Here is an 18,592-nt window from a genome sequence, read left to right as displayed (position 1 = left end):
TGCTGGATCACGGCAAAGGTTGCCCACACCACCGCGTAGTCTCCCTGTGCCTTTAATTAATGTCTGTCAGCCAGAAATCCAACAGGTGAAGCCTTTTGCAGCACTGCATCTCCATGCTGTGAGAAAACATCATGTCCTGAATTACAGAAGTTGTTCAAGGCCTAAAGGTCTTACTGGGGTGGGGAGGGGAAAGTGGAAACTTTGATTAAGGGTTTTGTGAGTTATTTAAGGGAGAAGTTCAGGGTGTTTCATCCTCTGGATAAGGCCTCAAAGTTCAGGCTAAGGAGACTGAGGCCTATGTCCAAATCCCCAGCGCCAAGGGCTGCATACTGCATAGGCCTTGTCCAGCTGTTAGGACACAGTGGGATTACTGAGCGTTGGAAATGGGATTGTTCTAATGAGATTTCCCTTTAACGATGCAGGATTAGCCACCCTACCCGATTGGCATGCAATCCGATTAGATAATGACATTTCTGCTGCCTGGTTGGCCAAGCTGCTCAGCTGGGGTGCTTTGGGGGCGAAGAAACTGCGGTGCTGCTACCCCGAACCCCTGAACCTTGCTCTGCATGGCACAATGCCCCCTAGCGCCACAAGGAGACATCACATCTCCGTTGGCTTTGGGGATGGAGAAAAATTCTCACAAACACAGAGATCAAGGGGCTGTCTCCAGAACAGAATGGGAAAGGGAGCTGAGTGGTTTGCTTTAGCTTGCTGTTTTGGGTTGACCTCCTCCACAGGAGAATGTCTACACTGCAAACACATACTCGTCTGGAACCAGTTTGAAACCAGGTTCAGCTTTCTTCAAACAACCATCTGTGCATTTCTTAGCTGTGGCTGCAAGTGAAGGGGAGGCAAGCAGTGGGTTAGAAGTGGCAAGAGGCCCAGTAGGGATTGGAGCTGCTGGTGCTCATACCTCTTGCTTGACTTGCCCGTCAACAATGGTGGCCCAGAGGACCAGCATGCACCGCTGCATGGAATGCTACTGATCAGATGTGGCCCATTTGCGGGAGGGCACTTGCCATCAGCTCCGTTGGGGAGGGGGCAGAGAAGTCCCACTTGTCCCCCATCACAACCCTGGCATGACACACAAGGTTAAGGAGAGCCCTGTGCCCTGATCCAATTATCCTGTGTGGGTGCAGGGGCGCCACTTTGCACATGGAACTCCCCAGAGCATCTGAGCTCCTCCACTGACTTGAAAGGACCGTGGGCAGCTTCCTGTGGGCTGCAGGGCGCCAGCAAAGAACCGCTACTAGCATTAAAGGGAACAAGGAACCCCGTGTGTGTGTGGGAGCTGTCTGTGCACCGAAGCACCCATGGTGCTTTGGATTGGGATGACAAAGTGTGAACGTTAGAGGAGGAAAAAGTGCAATAAAAGACCAATAAAACCACCACAACAGAAGAAAAACTGGCAAGGAGAATAGGTGCATTTTAATCACTTTTTACCTGCACATAGGTTTTAAATGAGTATTTTTTTATTATTGTTCTTTGCTGAAGAAGAAGGTACACTTCTTCAAACCAGATCGTTTTCCCCCTTTAAGTGATTTTTTAAAAAAACATGCACATATTTCATACTTACACCCCCAAAACTCCAGGAGATAAAAACAAACAAAACAAAGAATACATTTGGAGCTTAAGCCAGGGACTAGACCCTAAAACAGTTGGCCAGGAGGTGGATGAATCGCTAGAATGAGCCCTTCAGATGTCAAGTTGGCTGTTCTCGTGTGGGTGTTTGAACCGAAATTCCTTCCTAAACCATTTTTTGTACTTGATTCTCTTTCTGTAAGGCCTGTGTAGCGGAGGGAGAGATAGGAAGCAGGGCTGCTCCATCCGCCCAGCTGAGACCAACAATTTTCATCTCCTCCTCTGAGCTGTTTCCATTCCAGCTGGTTGTGAAAAGACCAAAAATGTCTGCCTGCATTACAACATTACAGCCATTCATCATAAGATCTGTATAACTGGTACTGGAGTGTTCTCGTTTTCCTGTATCCACCCTTTTCCTTTTTTGCCATGTCTTTTTAGATTGTAAGCCTTAGGACTGGGACTGTTGTGTGTTTTAAAAAGCTGATTTATAGGCTACTGTGGTAGCTCTTCTGGCTGAAGAGTGGGGTATAAAGGCAATCAATCAATCAATCAGAATTAAAAGCCTGCACCTAGAAAGGCTAAATCCTGCAACTACCATATCTCATGTGAATTGCTTCCCAGATTGAGGGTACAATCCTATGGGACATGCCCTGGGTACTCATAAGCCTGTGAACTCGGAGGCTTAGGAGTATGCAATGCAGAGCGGTAGGCACCTCATGCTCTGCATTTAGCTAGACAGGTGCTTTTGTCTCTCTAGTGGAGGCTTCAGGGAAGGGGAGGGAAAGAGGCTGGAGACAGCCCAGGATACCTTGTATTCCCATGTCCCCAGTCTCCTCACCTTCCCACCCCTTGGAATGCTCCCTTTCATCCCATACAAGCTTGCATTTGCAAGCTCCTAACAGCATCCAGCATGGTTCTGTCCACACTGCCTGCGAGTGGGAAGGGAGTGCAGCTTCCTGGCTTTGAGTGTGGAGCCAGGAAACCGAAATATCCTATGTCGCCCAGATGCTATCTAGAGGGCATAGGTTTGCTCTCTTAGACAACCTTTTACAGTTCTACGATTTCAAACCATGCCAACAGCAGTATTCGATGGTAGATACCATCAGATCTGTTATGACCATTGACTATGTCTTTGTGGATCCCCAGAATCTGAAGCTCTGATACACTGTCTATGGGTGCGTCCTTTATATGCACCACCAATTTCAACATTTCTTGGGAATATTATATCTGGGTTGCAACCTGAATGTGCCTTAAGAAATACATGTGACCTGCTATCTGTCAAGGTAGTCAAGTGACTCAGCAGGTTGTGCTTTTTGCCTTAGCGGCTTCAAAAATTCATGCTAAAGCCCTAACTACCGTCACAGTTAATTGTAAATATGATTCCTTGGTGTAAAGGCCTAGATGCATTTTAATTCAGATTCACTGAGCTCTTTCTCATTTGTTTAATTATTCCAATGTTTTATTCCTGTTATAGATTTTGTAATTTTGTATAGTTTTTATTAACGGCCGTTGGCTTGCAAATAAATAACATGACATGTCAACTGAGCAGATTCTGAGTGGATAACCACCTAACAGGAACATTGTAGTAGCAGATTTCCTGAAGCAGTAGGCGGCTGGGCTAGATGAACTTTCAGGTCCATGATTCTGTGATTCTCGTATCCATGACTAGCCATTGGCATGGGGCGGGATCAGGCTGTAGAGTTTCTGTAGTCCTGCCTATGGATGGGTTGCAGAACTTGGCAGCCAACAGTGAAGAGGCTTCAACAAATTCATGGAGGATAGGATGACCGATGAGCCATGTCAGCTAAATGGAGCCTCCATCTTCAGAGGCAGTGTACCTCCCATCCAAGTACACATAGTAGGGAAGGGCCGTTGTCTTCATGTCCTGTTTGATGCCTTCCCAGAAACATCTGGCCAGCCCTTGTGGATGATGGACTGGATCCGCCCTGCTGGTTGAGGGGATGCTGGCAGTTGTAGTCCAACATGTCTGGAGGAAATTGGCTGGCGAAGGCTGGGTTAGGTGCGTTTCTTAAGTCTGGTCCAACAGGGCTCTTCTTACATTTTTACCACACAGGGTTAGCTCAGAATCAGGATCTGGGACAGCAACTTGCGGAAGCCAGAGGCAAGGTGAGGACTAACCAGCAGGGAACCTGAAGTGCCAGTACGAAGCCTGCTGCAGCCTGAAATACTCTTTCAGAGAGGTGTGTGTTCTAGGCCTGGCCTCCCTTGAGGAGCTTCGTCCTCAGCTGTTGTTGTTTGCTTGTTTCAAATTTCAGCAATAGTTTAATTAGCATTGCTCATAATCTCCAACAGCCTTCTCCATTCTGGGACCCTCCAGATGTATGTGGGACTACAAATCTCATTATCCCCAACTGGGAGGGTGTAAGGTTGGGGAAGGCTGAGATACAGAACACAAAACAATAACAAGAAACGAAGAGGGAGGGAAACTTGATAAAATTAATGGTGGGAAACTACAAAAAATGTGGAAGGTTTTCATTTTGGGTGGCACAGGATTAATGGGAAGGAAAGAGGCATTTTGTGATTATGTGATGACCTGGGTTTTCCAGCCTTGAACCTCAGTGGAGTTATTGGAAATCCAGCCTTCTGCTTTCATTCGGGTGAACAGAGAAGACAGAGGAAGCACAAAGGGGAAATGAAAGGTGAGAAGGAGAGGATGGGCAGGGAGGTAGTTGGGTGTTAACTGGGCAAGGAAGCAGACAGCTTACCCCCAGCCTTCCCCAACCTGGTGTCCTCCAGACATACTGGACTACAACTCCCATAATCCCCCAGCCAGCACAGCTCACTGGAGTGCCGTCTGAGATTTGGAAACTACCAGATCTGGAGCTACCATGCCAGACACGTTGGACTACAACTCCCATAATCCCCCAGCCAGCAGAGCTGGCTGGGGGATTATGGGCATTGCAGTCCAACACATCTGGAGGGCACCAAGTTGGGGATGGTTAGCATACACCCAGCCAGTTAAAAACGCAGGCACTCACTCAAAGGGGTGGCCCTCCATTAAAGGGGCAGGGGGGCATCTGAGGTGGGCCCTCCAGTGAAGCAGCCATGTCACCGGCTGGTGTGGTAGTGTGGGCAGGAGGGAGGGACTTCCTGGGTAGGAGTGATTGGTATCTGACAATGATGGCAAGGAAATAATTCTCCCCGAGCAGGCGATAGAGCTGTCCTTCATACCTCTTCTTCCAAGGACAACTCGGCAAGTCTCAGACGTCACTCTGTGGCTGCTTCCTGCAACGGTCCAGGGAGAGCATTTCCCTCCTTGGCAATTATTATTATTATTATTATTGTTATTAAATTTATTAATCGCCCATCTGGCTGGTCACCCAGCCACTCTGGGCAATGATCTCTGACATCCCAGGAGGCAGAACTATCTGATTCAGCCTCTGGGCAAAAATATGCACACTTGCTTTGATGTTTGCGTAACATTCTTTCTGCCATCTCCGTCCCCCTCGCCCCTTTGCATCACTGATTCTGGTCGTGCTCCTCATTGAGGGGAGAGCAAAGGAGTTTGGCATGGCACATAACCCCCTGTGCCTCCAACCACTGGAAACCTGATACTTTTTCTGCCTTGTTTCCAGCTTCCAAGAAAGCATCACCCTCGCACATTTGAATGCATCTCCACAGGCATGAGGACTAGAAACTTGCTGAAAGTAGAGATTCTTAGGCACCCTTAGAGAAACACTTATGCAGTCCTTTGAATCTGGATTTGGCCTTTCACAGTTTTGATCTTTACCCCTCTTCATCGCATCTGAAAATCCATCCCATACATCTCACTCATTTTCAGGTTCAACCCACATGAGACTCCCCATCTTTTCTCGTCCGTTTCCCTTCCTGGTGCTCTTCTCCTCCTCACTGCATGCACTCCCAGCTGTCTTTGATCTTCCATTGCGCTGCAGCATCTGAAATCCCATTGGGTAGTGCAGGACAACTGGCAACCCACGCCCGATTCATGGTGATATTTTTTCTTTGCTGATGGGCCCTCAATCTGTGGCATTCTCCACAAATGTCTTTTCACGCCCAACTATGCCACCGGATTCCATCATTTGTTTCAGCTTTTTGCTTTACGCCAGTTAATTATATCAGCTATTGCCAGCAATTAATTAAAGAAATAATGATGATGGTGGTGATGATGTATCTTCTTGACGTCTTCATGATTGTGAGAGAAAACTGGGAAAGACAAGAGAAGCCAGTCTGGTGCCGTGGTTAGACTGCTGGTCTAAGAGCAGGGAGACCTGGGTTCAAATCCCCACAGAGCCATGAAGCTGAATTGATGACTTTGGGCCAGTCACTAGCTCTCACCCTAACTTACCTTGCAGGATCATTGTGAGGGTAAAAACGGGGGAGATACCATGTCAGCTGTCCTGAGCTTTTTGGAGGATGGCAGGATTAAAATATAAGAAAAGAAGTTAAAACGGTCAAGAGTTCCCTTTGAGCTTGAGGTTTGGAGAGCCTGACGCTGGATTTTCTTTGAAAGGTGGAACACTGCTTGCTACGTGGCATCCTAAAGAAGGGAGCTGCTGGCCCCTTTCCGGGAAAAGATGGCTAACAAACCCACTCTCTGCTAGAACTAGGTTTCCTTTGAACCAGCAAGGAGAGCCCAAGTTTGCATTTCTTGCAGCCAGAATCTTGGGAGAAATTCATAAAAGAAATCTGAGCAAGGGGATAAACTGCCTTAAAATACACAAAGTTGCACTGTTTTGATTGTTGAATGTTTTGGGTTGCTGTTGTGTGCTGCTCTCAGTTACGATTTGGCCAGCGCAAGCAATATCACTATTCAAGGTGAACAAATAACGTTGATGCCCCCTGCATCTAATTTTGTGTGTGCATTTATGGGGGGTGGAATTGTGTTCCCTTCTCAGAGGGTGTTCTGGGAGCTGAACTGAGAAAACTGTGTGGGTCACCCCCACCCCCATCCATTGTCCCAAGTTTCTGGGATGGGGTGGGTGGAAATGCTGCTCCCACTACGAGGGTTTTCCAGAGTAGTTCAGCACCTCTTAAATTCTGACAATTGCTGGTTTGGGCCAACCCTAGCTGATAATGACCATTGTAAAACACATACACAAGCCTCTGCTGTATGAAACCGAACAGTTAAGGATTCCTTTGACTCTAACTTGAGCGGCTGTCAGCTTTTCCAACAACTCCACTAGGAAGCCAAGCACGATCTGCCAAGAATTAAAACCTCAGAAGAAGGAGAGCAAGGGGGGGGGGGGAGAGAGAGAGAGAGAGGGAAAGAGAGAGAGAGAGAGAGAGAGAGCAGGACTGTTCAACACACATGGAGAGACAGAAGGCAGGCAAAAGGTGATACCTTTTTATTAGACCAACTTCCGTTGGCGAGAGCGTGCAAGCCATCGAGCATTTGGAAAGGTTTAGCATTTAGTCACTGGCTTTAACTAAGCACATTCGGACAGACATTGAAAAAAAAAAACGAAAACAAATCGTCATTATTGTTATTTTTTAAATGAAAAGGACTGGGTTTGTTTGTTTGTTTGTTTGTTTTAAAGAAAAAAAAGTAATAAAGAGCCACACAAACAAATTCAGAAAGGAACTTCCCCAGAAAAACACTCAGACCCTCCGAAGTCAGCCAGTAAAGCGCATTCAGAACAAAACAAACGCAACTTTTTCCACGAAAAACAGGGGGGGGGGAGAAGGAAGGAGGAGGAAGGGAAATCACCCATCACGCACAGCAGCTGGTATTTACACACGGAGGTGGGGAAGGAACTAAAGAGTGGAGAAAAAATATTCTTGAAGAAGAGAGGAGGAGGAGGAGGAGGAACGTAAGGGGGTGAGATGGGGAAATGTTTCCTTTAACAAATTTGGGCCCTGAATCTTGCCAAGGTTCACACAACAGCCTAACTTGAATTTAATTCGGTGTTGACCCCTCAGTTCCACAACATGCCAACCTAACTGTTTTCCAGATCCATCAGTTCGCTGTGGATGCAGGGGCTCCGAGACACACTGCTCCACTCTGTGTGTGCATGCATGTGGTTTCTGAGCATGGACTGGAGTACATGACTTCATCTCTAAAAATTCCACGATCGTGTCAGGTCTCTATTTGAGTAGTGAGCACATGGGCTCTTTGCTTGTTGCAAAAATGCTTACTTTCGACAGGAGATTTCAACCCTGTTTGAAAACACAGGGGAGGCAAAACTACTCTCTCACCCTTCTTCTTAATGGGCAGCAAAGGTAAACAGCAATAAATGAATTAATTTAGAGAGGGTGAATCCTACCAGTCACTCTTGGTTATGTATCTAAGGCCAGGTATACAATGCAAATGTAAGTCAGTTTCAGACGACTAGCCATGCCTCCCAAATACTAAGGCATCCTGCAAACTGTATTCCTACAAAGGGACTAGAGATCTCTAATGGAGAATTTTCAGCACCTTCATCAAACTACAATTCCCAGGGTGCTTCGCATGGAAGGCATGAGTGTTAACCTTGTTTGAAACCAGATGAAAATCATAAAGTAAACATGTTCAAAGCAAAAGATAAAGAAGAAAAAGGGTATTATATATAGAAGACAGGGCAAGCTAAAAAATCCAGATAAATACAGCAACATAAGCGATGGTATCCCTGATGTGTTTGTGAATTAGAAGTGGCAATTAGCAACACATAAGGCTATTAGGGAGCCAGATCCATGTGCTGCTGATTCTACGGTGACACTTTTATGATGTTGTCATTATCCGTTTTTAAAAAAAGCCACGTGAAGGATCTCGGAAGTTGAAACAACTCTTCCTTTGTCTGGCTTGTAGTGGGAGATTTCTGTAAGGACTAGCATGCAGTTCACGACAAGGACTCAGTGTGAACCATGCAGAGAGCTCCAGCTATTGGATGGTATAGAAACGCAATAATTACATGGCTGGGGCAGGGGGTAAAAAAAAAATCAAATTTGTATTAAGATCTTTCTTTCTAGGCAGGAAATGTTGCATGGGGAAGGACAGCAGCTGTAGACTGGAAGTGTGGTTCAACATGACCAAGGGGGTCAGGGGGATTTCAGGCACAACCCACAGGTAGCTTGGCTGGTATATGCCCTGTCAAAATGAATGGCAGCTGCGCACATATTGCTTTTGTGCAGCTCCCATTCATTTCGAAAAGGCATGTGCCAGAGAATCTCAGAGTGGATCGTACCACTCAAACAGGTATCCAAAGCGATTCTCTAAACAGGGCTAAATCCTGCTAAGCACTTTTACAAAGCGCCCCTGCAGATTTCTGGAGTTGGGTTTTCCACTTCAAGTTAAAAGTTTCCACGTAAATGGAAACGTAAATCTTTGCACAATTAAGGTCCCCAAGCCCTTCTGGTTCTTGAAAGCACTGCATGTGAGGAGTGGGGAAGAACAATTGTTTCAATAGGTAGATGGATATATATATATATATATATACATACACACACACACACCCTTTCTTTGGACAGAGGGAATTCTTTCAGATGCAAGGGGGAAAATAATAATTTATTGGGGGGGGGGGCACAGGAATGGGTATTTTCTTATCCACCAGCAAAAACACTAAATAAATCTGCTATGGGCAGAATCTAACGGGGCACTTACGCCCCCACCGACTGTGTTGTGCAAACAGCCCCCACTGCTTGTTCAATGACAATTTAGCACTTTTGGGGCAACCTAAAACAAATGGAAATGCACGTTCCTGGAAGGAGACAGGTTGGAAGAGTTCACGTAAGGGAGCTCTGCCAACCTGCCTCCTTCTAGAAATGAGTGGAATCGGGCCTTTCCCTAGGAAGTGCTAAATCTCTCTTGCATAAGTGGTGGTTTCTACTTGCGCAATGCAGTCGGTGAGACCCACTGACTGAGGAAGGGAATCGACAGGGTGGAAAAGAATCGAGGGGGTGTAAGCGCTCCACTGGATTCTGCCCATAGTTTCCAACTGGGGATTATGGGGCAGATCCAGAGTTAGTCATACTTAGGGTAGAACCACTGGAATCAATGGGACTTAAGTTACTCATTATTAGTGTAAAGTCTCAGTGGTTTTAATGGGTCTGCTCTAAGTATGACTAAATCTGGATCCAACCCTTTAGCAACGTGCATGAGTAATTTATCTTCCACCCCTGACTCCCCAAATCAGAAGCCTGTTAGAAACATATATTCTAATCACAGCTGGAATTTGGGGACAATCTCTGACTTGGATTGATATTCTTTGACCTGGGTTCCCCATATTCTAATCCCAAATAATTTCTAAGAGTAGGAAGCAAATATTTGTATATTTATTTATTTATTGGATGTAACATCCTAGTATATTTATATTAGGGCTGTCACTCAGTTAAATAAATTGTAGTTGAATCTATCATATGCCTTTTAGTCTATTACTTAACAGCAAAATCCTAAGCCTGCCCACTCAGAAACAACTCCCAATGAGTTCAATGGGACCTACTCCCAGGTAAGTGTGTACACCAGCTTTCCCAGGTGCCCTCCAGATGTTTCGACTATGATGCCCATCAATCCCAACCAGCATGGCCAATGGCCAGTGATGATGGGAGTTGTAATCCAAACTATCTGGATGGAATTAGATTAGGGAAGACAGATGTATAGGATTTCCGCCTTCATCTGCATAAACATGCATATCAGCAAACATGACTGTTGTAAGGAAACAACATACTTTCTTTGGCTGGATCCAGATTTAGTCAAGCTTGGTGTACAGCCATGTTGGCTGAGAATGATGGGAGTTTTAGTCCAACACTTCTTGAGGGCACCAGGTTGGGGAAGGTTGTCCTAATAAATATTTGTATGCAATTAATAGCTGCTCCCTGATTAATCAGGAATACTTTTTACTCTATCAAAATATTTTAAATGAATTAAGCACTGCAGCTCTCATTTGTGTATTCCCCACTTCCTGCCCAGATCTGGATTTTTTTTATGTCAGTCCTCCTCCTGCACAACCTTTTCCCACAGGATATCATCCATCTTGGCCCATGTGGCTGGTTGGGAGAAGGGTGTTCCCAAGGGAAGATGGAATTGGAGCTGGCTTCAGAGAGCAACCTTCCCAAGAGAGCCACCATTCTAACTTTGCACAGAGCCAACCCAAGAAGGTTGGAAGGCGGCATGAGTAAATACTCAAGTTTCCATACCCTGCCTCTTCTGGACCAAGGGGGCCTCCTGTGCACACCTTACCCTAGGTCCCCCCTTAGCCTGAAGCACTAGGTTCAAACACATTTCTTTACAGGAGGAGGACTTAACGTGGATGCTTCCTGGGAGACTGGGAAATAGAAATCCTCGTGTATGAGGATCTGCAGTTATAGAAGTCATTACAGAAGGATTATAGCAACCAGCTCAAGAGTTGAGAAAATGTAAGGCCTATCTTTAAAAAGACCTTCAATGAGTGAGAGCGACCCACGTGCATTTTTCTGGCTGCTGATGTTTTCGCAAGGCCACCAATTTTTTGCAAGGGAATTTTGTTCACTCCTTTTGACACATACCTCACTGAGAGTTTTGAGCTTGGAGAAAAAACAACAACAATCAGATGTCAGATCATCAGATGGCACCATTATCAAAGCACTGATGGTCTGGACGGTGCATTTATGTTCACAGAACCACACACAGCGCTTTTGATAAACTGTCCTCCTCCCCCAAAGGTTAATGTGGATAATTCCTAAAGGAATGGGCAAAGGTATGAGGAACGGAGTGTCTTGATGTGCATAATATGGCAGGGAGAGCATGTTAGTGCAATGCACCCCAAAGAATGTAGTTATGGGTGCAACCTGGCCAAAGTGAAGCACTGTTGTGTCTTGTTGATTTCAGGGGGAGAGTTAAACATGCGCTTAATACTCTCCCACTGAAATCAACATGGTCATGCACCTGTTCAGGAACCGTGGCTGCAGTCTCCTGACCCTGCATTGCTGAATCCTCCTCCAGTACACATTGCACCCCCATCTCAAGAATTGTTCAGCCTGTGGCCAGTATGTGACTTGGATGGGACCAGACAAGATTAATAGAGCCCAGTAAGCCAATCATCTAACATTTAAAGAAAACAAGAGCCAATCCCCTCCAACTGGGAACTTGTGTTTTTTTTACAAATGTGTATTCACCTACAGGGCTCCTTTATCCACATGAACTTCCCCATTCATTTCAGTATGTGCAATCCAAACACACATTCTTTTGTGTGCCTGGATGTGGGCTCCTGCATTGAAATGAACAGGGAAATGCATGCAAGAGATCCACATGAGCATCAAAGTGTGCATGAATCTTTGGACGGGCTACCAACAGACAGCAGTCAGATGAACTCCCTTGATCCAAAAGCAAAAGCAACGAAGAAATGAAGAACAGGAAAGAGATGAGGAATGTTTGTCTCATAAAAGGATTATAAGTTGCAGCATGATTATTATGGGGTAGTGAGGGAGAGGGAAAGAGAAAGAGAGCTCTTTTGGTAAAATCATCCCGTAGCTTTTTTTTTTTTTTTTTTGCTGTTTGTAAAATGGGTTGACTGGTGAAATGGGGAAAAAAAGAGTTTGTCTCCCCTCTTTTGTTTTTTAATACCACAAAGTTCAGTGAGAAACTGGAGGGGAACAAAATAGTAAGGGGAAAGAAGGATATGTCAGTGGGGAAAAAAAGAATACTTTTTTTAAAGGAAGTTTTCTTATGTTGTTGTTTCTTAGCAAATACGCCACAGACTACAATAAACCGCCTACATTGAAACAATACACAGATCAATACCCAAAATGGAAAGTCAAGGGGATTTCGACACGTTCATAGGATTTGTCTTTTATCTGTGTGTTGTTGTATCTTTTTTTTTAAAACCGTTGTTTTTGTTGGTTTGTGTGTTATATCAGATATGTTTTGTAAAAAAGATCAAAAAATCTAAGTTTTCTTTGTTCTTTCTTTTCTGGAGCTTGATCTCTTATGCAGAGATGACAGGATGAAGGCTTTATAAAGAGAAAAAAAGAAAAGTATGTATGTACTTTCACAGAGAAAACACAATGCTGTATGAAAATATTCTGGAGCATACACTGCATTTACCCCCAAACCAAGATATCCCTAAACTTAGATGAGTCTTTAAAAAATGGGAAAAAATAGCACCCATGGTGAATGGATTGTTTGACTTGAACAACCACATCTCCTATTATGCATTCCACACATAATTTGGGGTCAGTCCCTAATATATGAACCCAAGACATTCAATGGAAACTTTTGGCTTGGTTGGGGGTAATTACAGTTCTGTTCACATTTTCAGTGTGTGTGTGTTTCTGTGTGTTTGAGTCGAATTGTGTCCAAGTGTGTGAATTTACGTGTGTGTGTGTGTATGCGCACACACACACACATACACACACACATATATATACACATAAAGATGAGTGGCACACCCATACCAGTAAATCACATCCACGTGTTCAATTTGCACACTTGTTACACACACATTCATATACTGATATAGCTTAGCTACTAAATGTGCAATGGATTATACATATCCCAACGTGATGATTCAGACTCTGTTTTATTTGCTATATCTGAACCACCTTTGGAATTATGACTATGGCAGTCAGTTTCTAACTGGGCCACACCTCAGAATTGGGGGTGGGGGAGCAGGCCATCTTTAAACGTACATGCTAGAAACCCATTGCATAGCAAACACATTGCCTATACCAGTATATAAATAAATCTTATCTTTATCTCTCCAGGATATAATATAGATAGAGGTATATCTATCTTTACCAGAGAGTGGTTCTCAAACTGCCAGTTAGCTATGTTAAGCTAGGTAAACAATGAAACATTCCTCAAAGACAGCCATAAAAAAGCCAAAAACGTTAATTTGTCCTCAGAGGATGAAAAGCTGAGGGAAATTTGAGGGTGGCATGATGATCGTCACTACTGCCAATAACTCCGAGGGACAGGACACATGGCTTTGTTGGGGAGACATGGCTGGGCCCTCTGGCCCCCTGGCCCCATCAAGAGACAGAGTGGAAGGAGTCACAGATGGGATCCGATCCTTCCCCCTGGCAATCATTTCCACTTCCCTTGGTCAACCCGCCTCACACTTTGAGAACCAATGCTACATACACACATGCATACAAATACATATACAGATCAATAGATAGATATAGCGCATAATACCGAGGCATATTAAAAGCTAGACACAGGCATCAACAGTATCATATACGCATGGGGGCATACTTATTCATGCCAACGACACATAACAGACATTTGCCCGCACCCTGTACTCTGTTTGGGGTTTTTTGGAAATTTGTTCCATTTCCACAGGGCCTCCTGAGAATTCACATGAATTCCAAGCACATTATGAACATCAGTATTATGAGTTATAGTGTGAGTATGCTGAGAGCGAAGCTTTGCTATCAGCAGATTTCTGAGATATGTCTGTGGCTGGAATGTACCACTTCAGGCCACAGGTGGAGAACCAACTGATTGAACGCTTGACCATATACGACATAACCTCCCAGCATGAACAAAGGTAAGACATCAGGGGGACAACATGCTAATTTTTATGTGGGTGGAATTTCTAAAATATGGGAGACACCCACACTCTGAAGTGGTACAGTCCAGCACCAGATTATGTGGCAAGACTCTGCTGATGGTGAAGCGGGGCTCTAAACAAATATATTCCAGAAAGAGGTGCTTGGATTCTAAGGAGGCCTTCTTAACATGGCTTTTCTTTGGGAAGTACTATTCAAGTGGTGACAAATGCACCAGTGCTCCCACTCCTGTTCAAATGTTTTGAAAATGCTGTTGCAGATGGCCATGTGACAGGCGCTTCAAATAACAGCCATCACAAAATAACGAACTGCCACTTTAAAAAAATATGGTGGTGAGAATCCATTTCTTGGTTCTTGATGAAGTAACCCAAATTATACACCACCCACCAAATTCTATTTTCGCCACAATTTCTAGAAGATTAGAGAATTATGAGTGCATGGTTTCCCAGATGTCTTTGGATGTAATAGCTAAATGTTAGCATTTTCTAACCACCCAATGATTCACATAATCAGGATGGTTCACACATCACAGAAAGGGAGTTTTTTTCTCTACCTTTCTCTTGTAAAGCATGTTTATGGGAAGGTTCTCACAACCTATGTCTCTGTGCATTTTATTTCTGATTCAATGTCAATAGCGGTCATTGCCAATTGCAAATGTAGCCTTAAAACTCTCCAGCCTTTAAACACTCTTTGAAAGGTGCTTGTTTGCTCTCTTTCAACTGCTTTAATTGTGTGGCCTTTTAAGACATTAACTAATCCAGACTGAGTGATTGTGGGAACACCCTGAAAGAGAATCTGGCACAAATGGCAGCCATCATATATGATAAGAACTGTTCATAAACTATTTTTGTGGCTTTTTTTTTAAAGGTTGCCCACAGAATCTTCCTATAACGTGTGACAGTAAGGATGACATATATACACCAATGTACTACAACTAGGTCTCAAAACCCTTTACTCTGGGGCAGTCTTGTTGAAATTCCCACTAAACTGAATGGCTCTCACTCTGGAGTAAGTGGGGCAAAGGACTGTCAGTACATGCAAAACCAGAAACATACACAGAAACTCACGCACTCACGCATATGCGCATACACATTGCAGACTGTCTGAAGTATACACAACCTGTGTGTTTATATTCGTATACCTATATCCCCACCGGTTCACATCTATACAGGTACAAAAGAATTCCACACTGAACATATGTACAACATATAGCTCTATACAGATATGTGTATATGTATACACACACACAAACACACACACAGATTTCATAAAATCAGAATCAAGGGTGACAGAAGAAATAGCAGATGTGTAAATGGGTAAGAGGAATGAGAGTTTGGGGGTAGGGGAAATCGCCATGCCCCACCCCAGGGGAAAAGGTGTTTGTGAGGGGGGGACCATTTTGTTTACGACACTAGACAACGTGAACCCTGGGGAACCAATTTGTAGGTGCGACCTTTCAAAGATTGGTGTTGGGCTGGGGTGAGTGGGGCCTAATTGGATAGCATTATGGGACAATTGACCATCACTCCTCTGGTATCCCCTCTAACTGGTGTGGAGACACCTCTTGCTAAGGGTGGCCTTCCATAACCAAAAGTACTAGGCAATTCTCTGAAGGTCTTCCCCAGTGTGTCATCGTCAGCTCTGGTTTCTTACTCAATAGTCTACTTGACTTCTCCATGTTCAAAGTGTGTTGAAGCCTGACATCGATGGCTGGAACCATGGGTGGGTGGGCACATGTCTCTCTTCAGTCCAATTAGTGGCCCCAAGTACCAGAAGGAAATGCTTGGGAGGAGATGTTTTAAAAGGCGCGCACAGCCAATGCCACCATTGCTAGCATCTACAGGAAGTGCAGTCATGAGGTGCTCACTGATAGGTGTGGTCAACTAAAAGTTGGAGGAGGGAGTCCTAGGGGACCACAGGTTTCCTTGACCTCTGTCAGACTGCATCAAATGCAGAACCCACTTTGCCTCACACTGTGGCCATGGAAGGTGAAATACCCTTTCAACCAAGAGTCGGTCCTCATGGACCTGGTTAATGTCTTTGATCGCAGTTGAGGAACTCCTTAACTCACCAGTAATTCTAAACTCTGTCCCAGAGCACACTAATGAGCCACAAGAAAGAAATTAACTAATTAGACGCTTCTCTGAGCCCAAATTACCCAGCCAAAAAAGGAGACTGCCGAATGTAGTTCTGCATGCTTTGCTATTTTGGACGTGCCTCTGTCCAATCAACCCTCCACTAGCAGCAGGTCATTTCTAGTGCAATGGGAGTATTTGGATCATGCAATGACTCCCAACACAGAGATTCAATAGAATGACCTGCCCTCAGAGGAGGCATGTCCAGAACAGCAAAACCCCGGGGGGTGGGGGTGGGTGCTGCTCTCAGTGCCCCTTAACTCCTTCACACTCTACAAGTGTGTAAGAGTAAGAGTAAAGTGTGCCTCTAGAAGTTTGGAAAACACTGCTCTACACGATTGTAAAGAAATTGAATATTTAGGACAAAACTGTTCTCAAACCACTCTTACTATTATTATTTTTTAATGCTATATATTTCAGAATGATGAATCCACAATACATCCACTCATAGTATCATGATATTATAACTGGGTCGCTGGTAACCATGGGTCTATTGCATTAAGAGTACTAGTACTCATTCCAGATAATTCCAGACATGCAAATGCACATCCAGAAGCAGCTAATGTTCTAGTCTTCACTAGACAATCTAGTAATGAGTGCTCTGTTCTTTACAGAGATGCCGTCTGAAGGAACAAGCATCAACCTAATATTTTTGAAAAGGGTGCATAGTTAGGGTGCTATGGTTTGCTGGCACAATTGCATTGTTTATTTTCTTTTCCTCAAAGGACATAAGCTATTTCACTAAACTTTACAAAGTGGCACAGTATTACTCTACAATATTGCAGTACCTTTGGCAAGTGGGGGAGGTTTCTGTCTAGAATACTGCAGTATCTTTGAAAAGGGCCAGAGTCTTGTTTCTTTTGATGACATCATTTTGTTCCCTAAGGGTACAGCATCATTATTCTATGATAATCTAGGGATGGGGGACTGTTTCTCACGGGTGAGTGTCTTTACACACATAGGTTACTTTGGATAAGAATATCTGGTTGTTTTTGTTAGGAGTGGGTAGCCATACCGTAGCATGGCCAGCATATATTTTTCTGATGATCAGTACCTTAGTGCTGGCTCTTAATTCACAGGCACTAATTCAGTGGAGAGACACCCATGCACTGTACATGACTAGTACTGCACATGGTGCTTTGATAGGGATACACATTTGCTCTTGCATTCCAATGGATAGGCTTTGGATCTGTTTCTGCATGAGCAACCCTTTGTGCATACAAAAATAGACTTACAGATGCTCCCGGGATGCCTTCTTCCTAACTGCAGTAGGGTCCTGTGTTTGTTTTTATGCATGGAAGGTAGAGCCAAGGATCACCACTCATTTCCCATGGGCAGTGAGGTCCCATAACAGGTTGCTTGCATGGAACAACTGCTCTGTGGATATAATGATCCTGCCATGCAGTAAAGAAGATCACTGGGTCAATGTAACTGGGAAGCAGGGGGCGGGGGGGGGGGAGAGGAGGAAAATAACTAAAAAAGCGTTTAAGGCTGTGATCCTAAGGATACATTCTTGAAAATAAGAGCCAATTTATACATTCAGTAGAATGAAGTATGGTACCGCACTTTGAGGGCTGTGCTAACTGGGCTGCAAGCAGGGGCGATGGTAACGTTTAATGCTCCGCCATGAATAAAAAAAAATCCCTGCACACAGAAAACTAACAAGTTAGTGAGAAGGCTAGTTTGAATCCTTCTCCTTGACATGCTAATCGTCTTCATGAAGAAAGTTTTGTTTTCTTCTGGGAGATGATGCAAACACACCATTCCTACCCTCATTCTGAAATGGAACAGTCCAGGAAAAGCTTTGCCTCTTGATTCTGCTGAATGCATCAACTGCCCTAAAGAGCCACAAGGAAAAAAAAAGTATTGCATGGACAGTCTTTTTACCGGCACCTACAGCTTCCAGGAATAGTTCCTAATGCTTCCACGCAGTTGCTGTAATCTATGAAGTAGCCCATTCTAGTGGATGCATTTAGGATCAGTCTACAAGAGAATTGCCCTGCAAGTCTAGACTACTGTAGCATCAGTTGATAACTTTTGTATGTTTGTGGTCATTCTATTTTGCTGTGAAAACAACTGATATAGCAGCAGTTTCTCTCCTTTTTTCTTCTTTTTTTAAATCATGTTGAATGACAGGGAAGAAACCCTGACCATCTTCCTCCATTAAGTCCAGAATATTGGAATGTTATCAGAACATGAATAGGTTTTCTAACACCGTTCGTGCTCCTTTCCTTATGGCTGATTCTTGGCAGCGGAACACCAAAAACTGGCATCATCTGTTTCTCATCCTAGATCACTCGAGAGCCAAACTACATGTTCAGAAGTGCCACATGACACAGGAGAAGGTTAGGTTCAGCTAGAACTTATACTCTAGCTTTCCATGTGCAGGTTTGTTTTTTTAACATGGAGAAAAATTCAAAACATAAAGATTA

At 44.2% G+C, this 18,592-nt stretch overlaps 1 protein-coding gene across 3 annotated transcripts in view; it reads right to left on the bottom strand.

The window, feature by feature from the left end:
• STX1B (syntaxin 1B) overlaps positions 1 to 18,592 on the bottom strand; it is a 95,416-nt gene that overhangs the window by 1,405 nt on the left and 75,419 nt on the right. The window contains exon 14 of one of the 3 annotated variants that reach the window (XM_084806047.1): positions 12,010 to 12,462. The exons of the other annotated variants lie outside the window; for them this stretch is intronic. The gene's annotated coding sequence lies outside the window, so the exon portion shown is untranslated. Of the gene's footprint in view, positions 1 to 12,009; positions 12,463 to 18,592 lie in introns of those variants that run through there. 3 annotated transcript variants of the gene reach the window in all.

This window comes from Heloderma suspectum, chromosome 6, assembly GCF_057233095.1.
Source record: "Heloderma suspectum isolate Gila_16-S chromosome 6, 16-S_ref, whole genome shotgun sequence".
Lineage (NCBI taxonomy): Eukaryota > Metazoa > Chordata > Lepidosauria > Squamata > Helodermatidae > Heloderma > Heloderma suspectum.
Note: the sequence above shows the minus strand (reverse complement) of the source record. Positions and strands in the feature narration are given on the sequence as shown.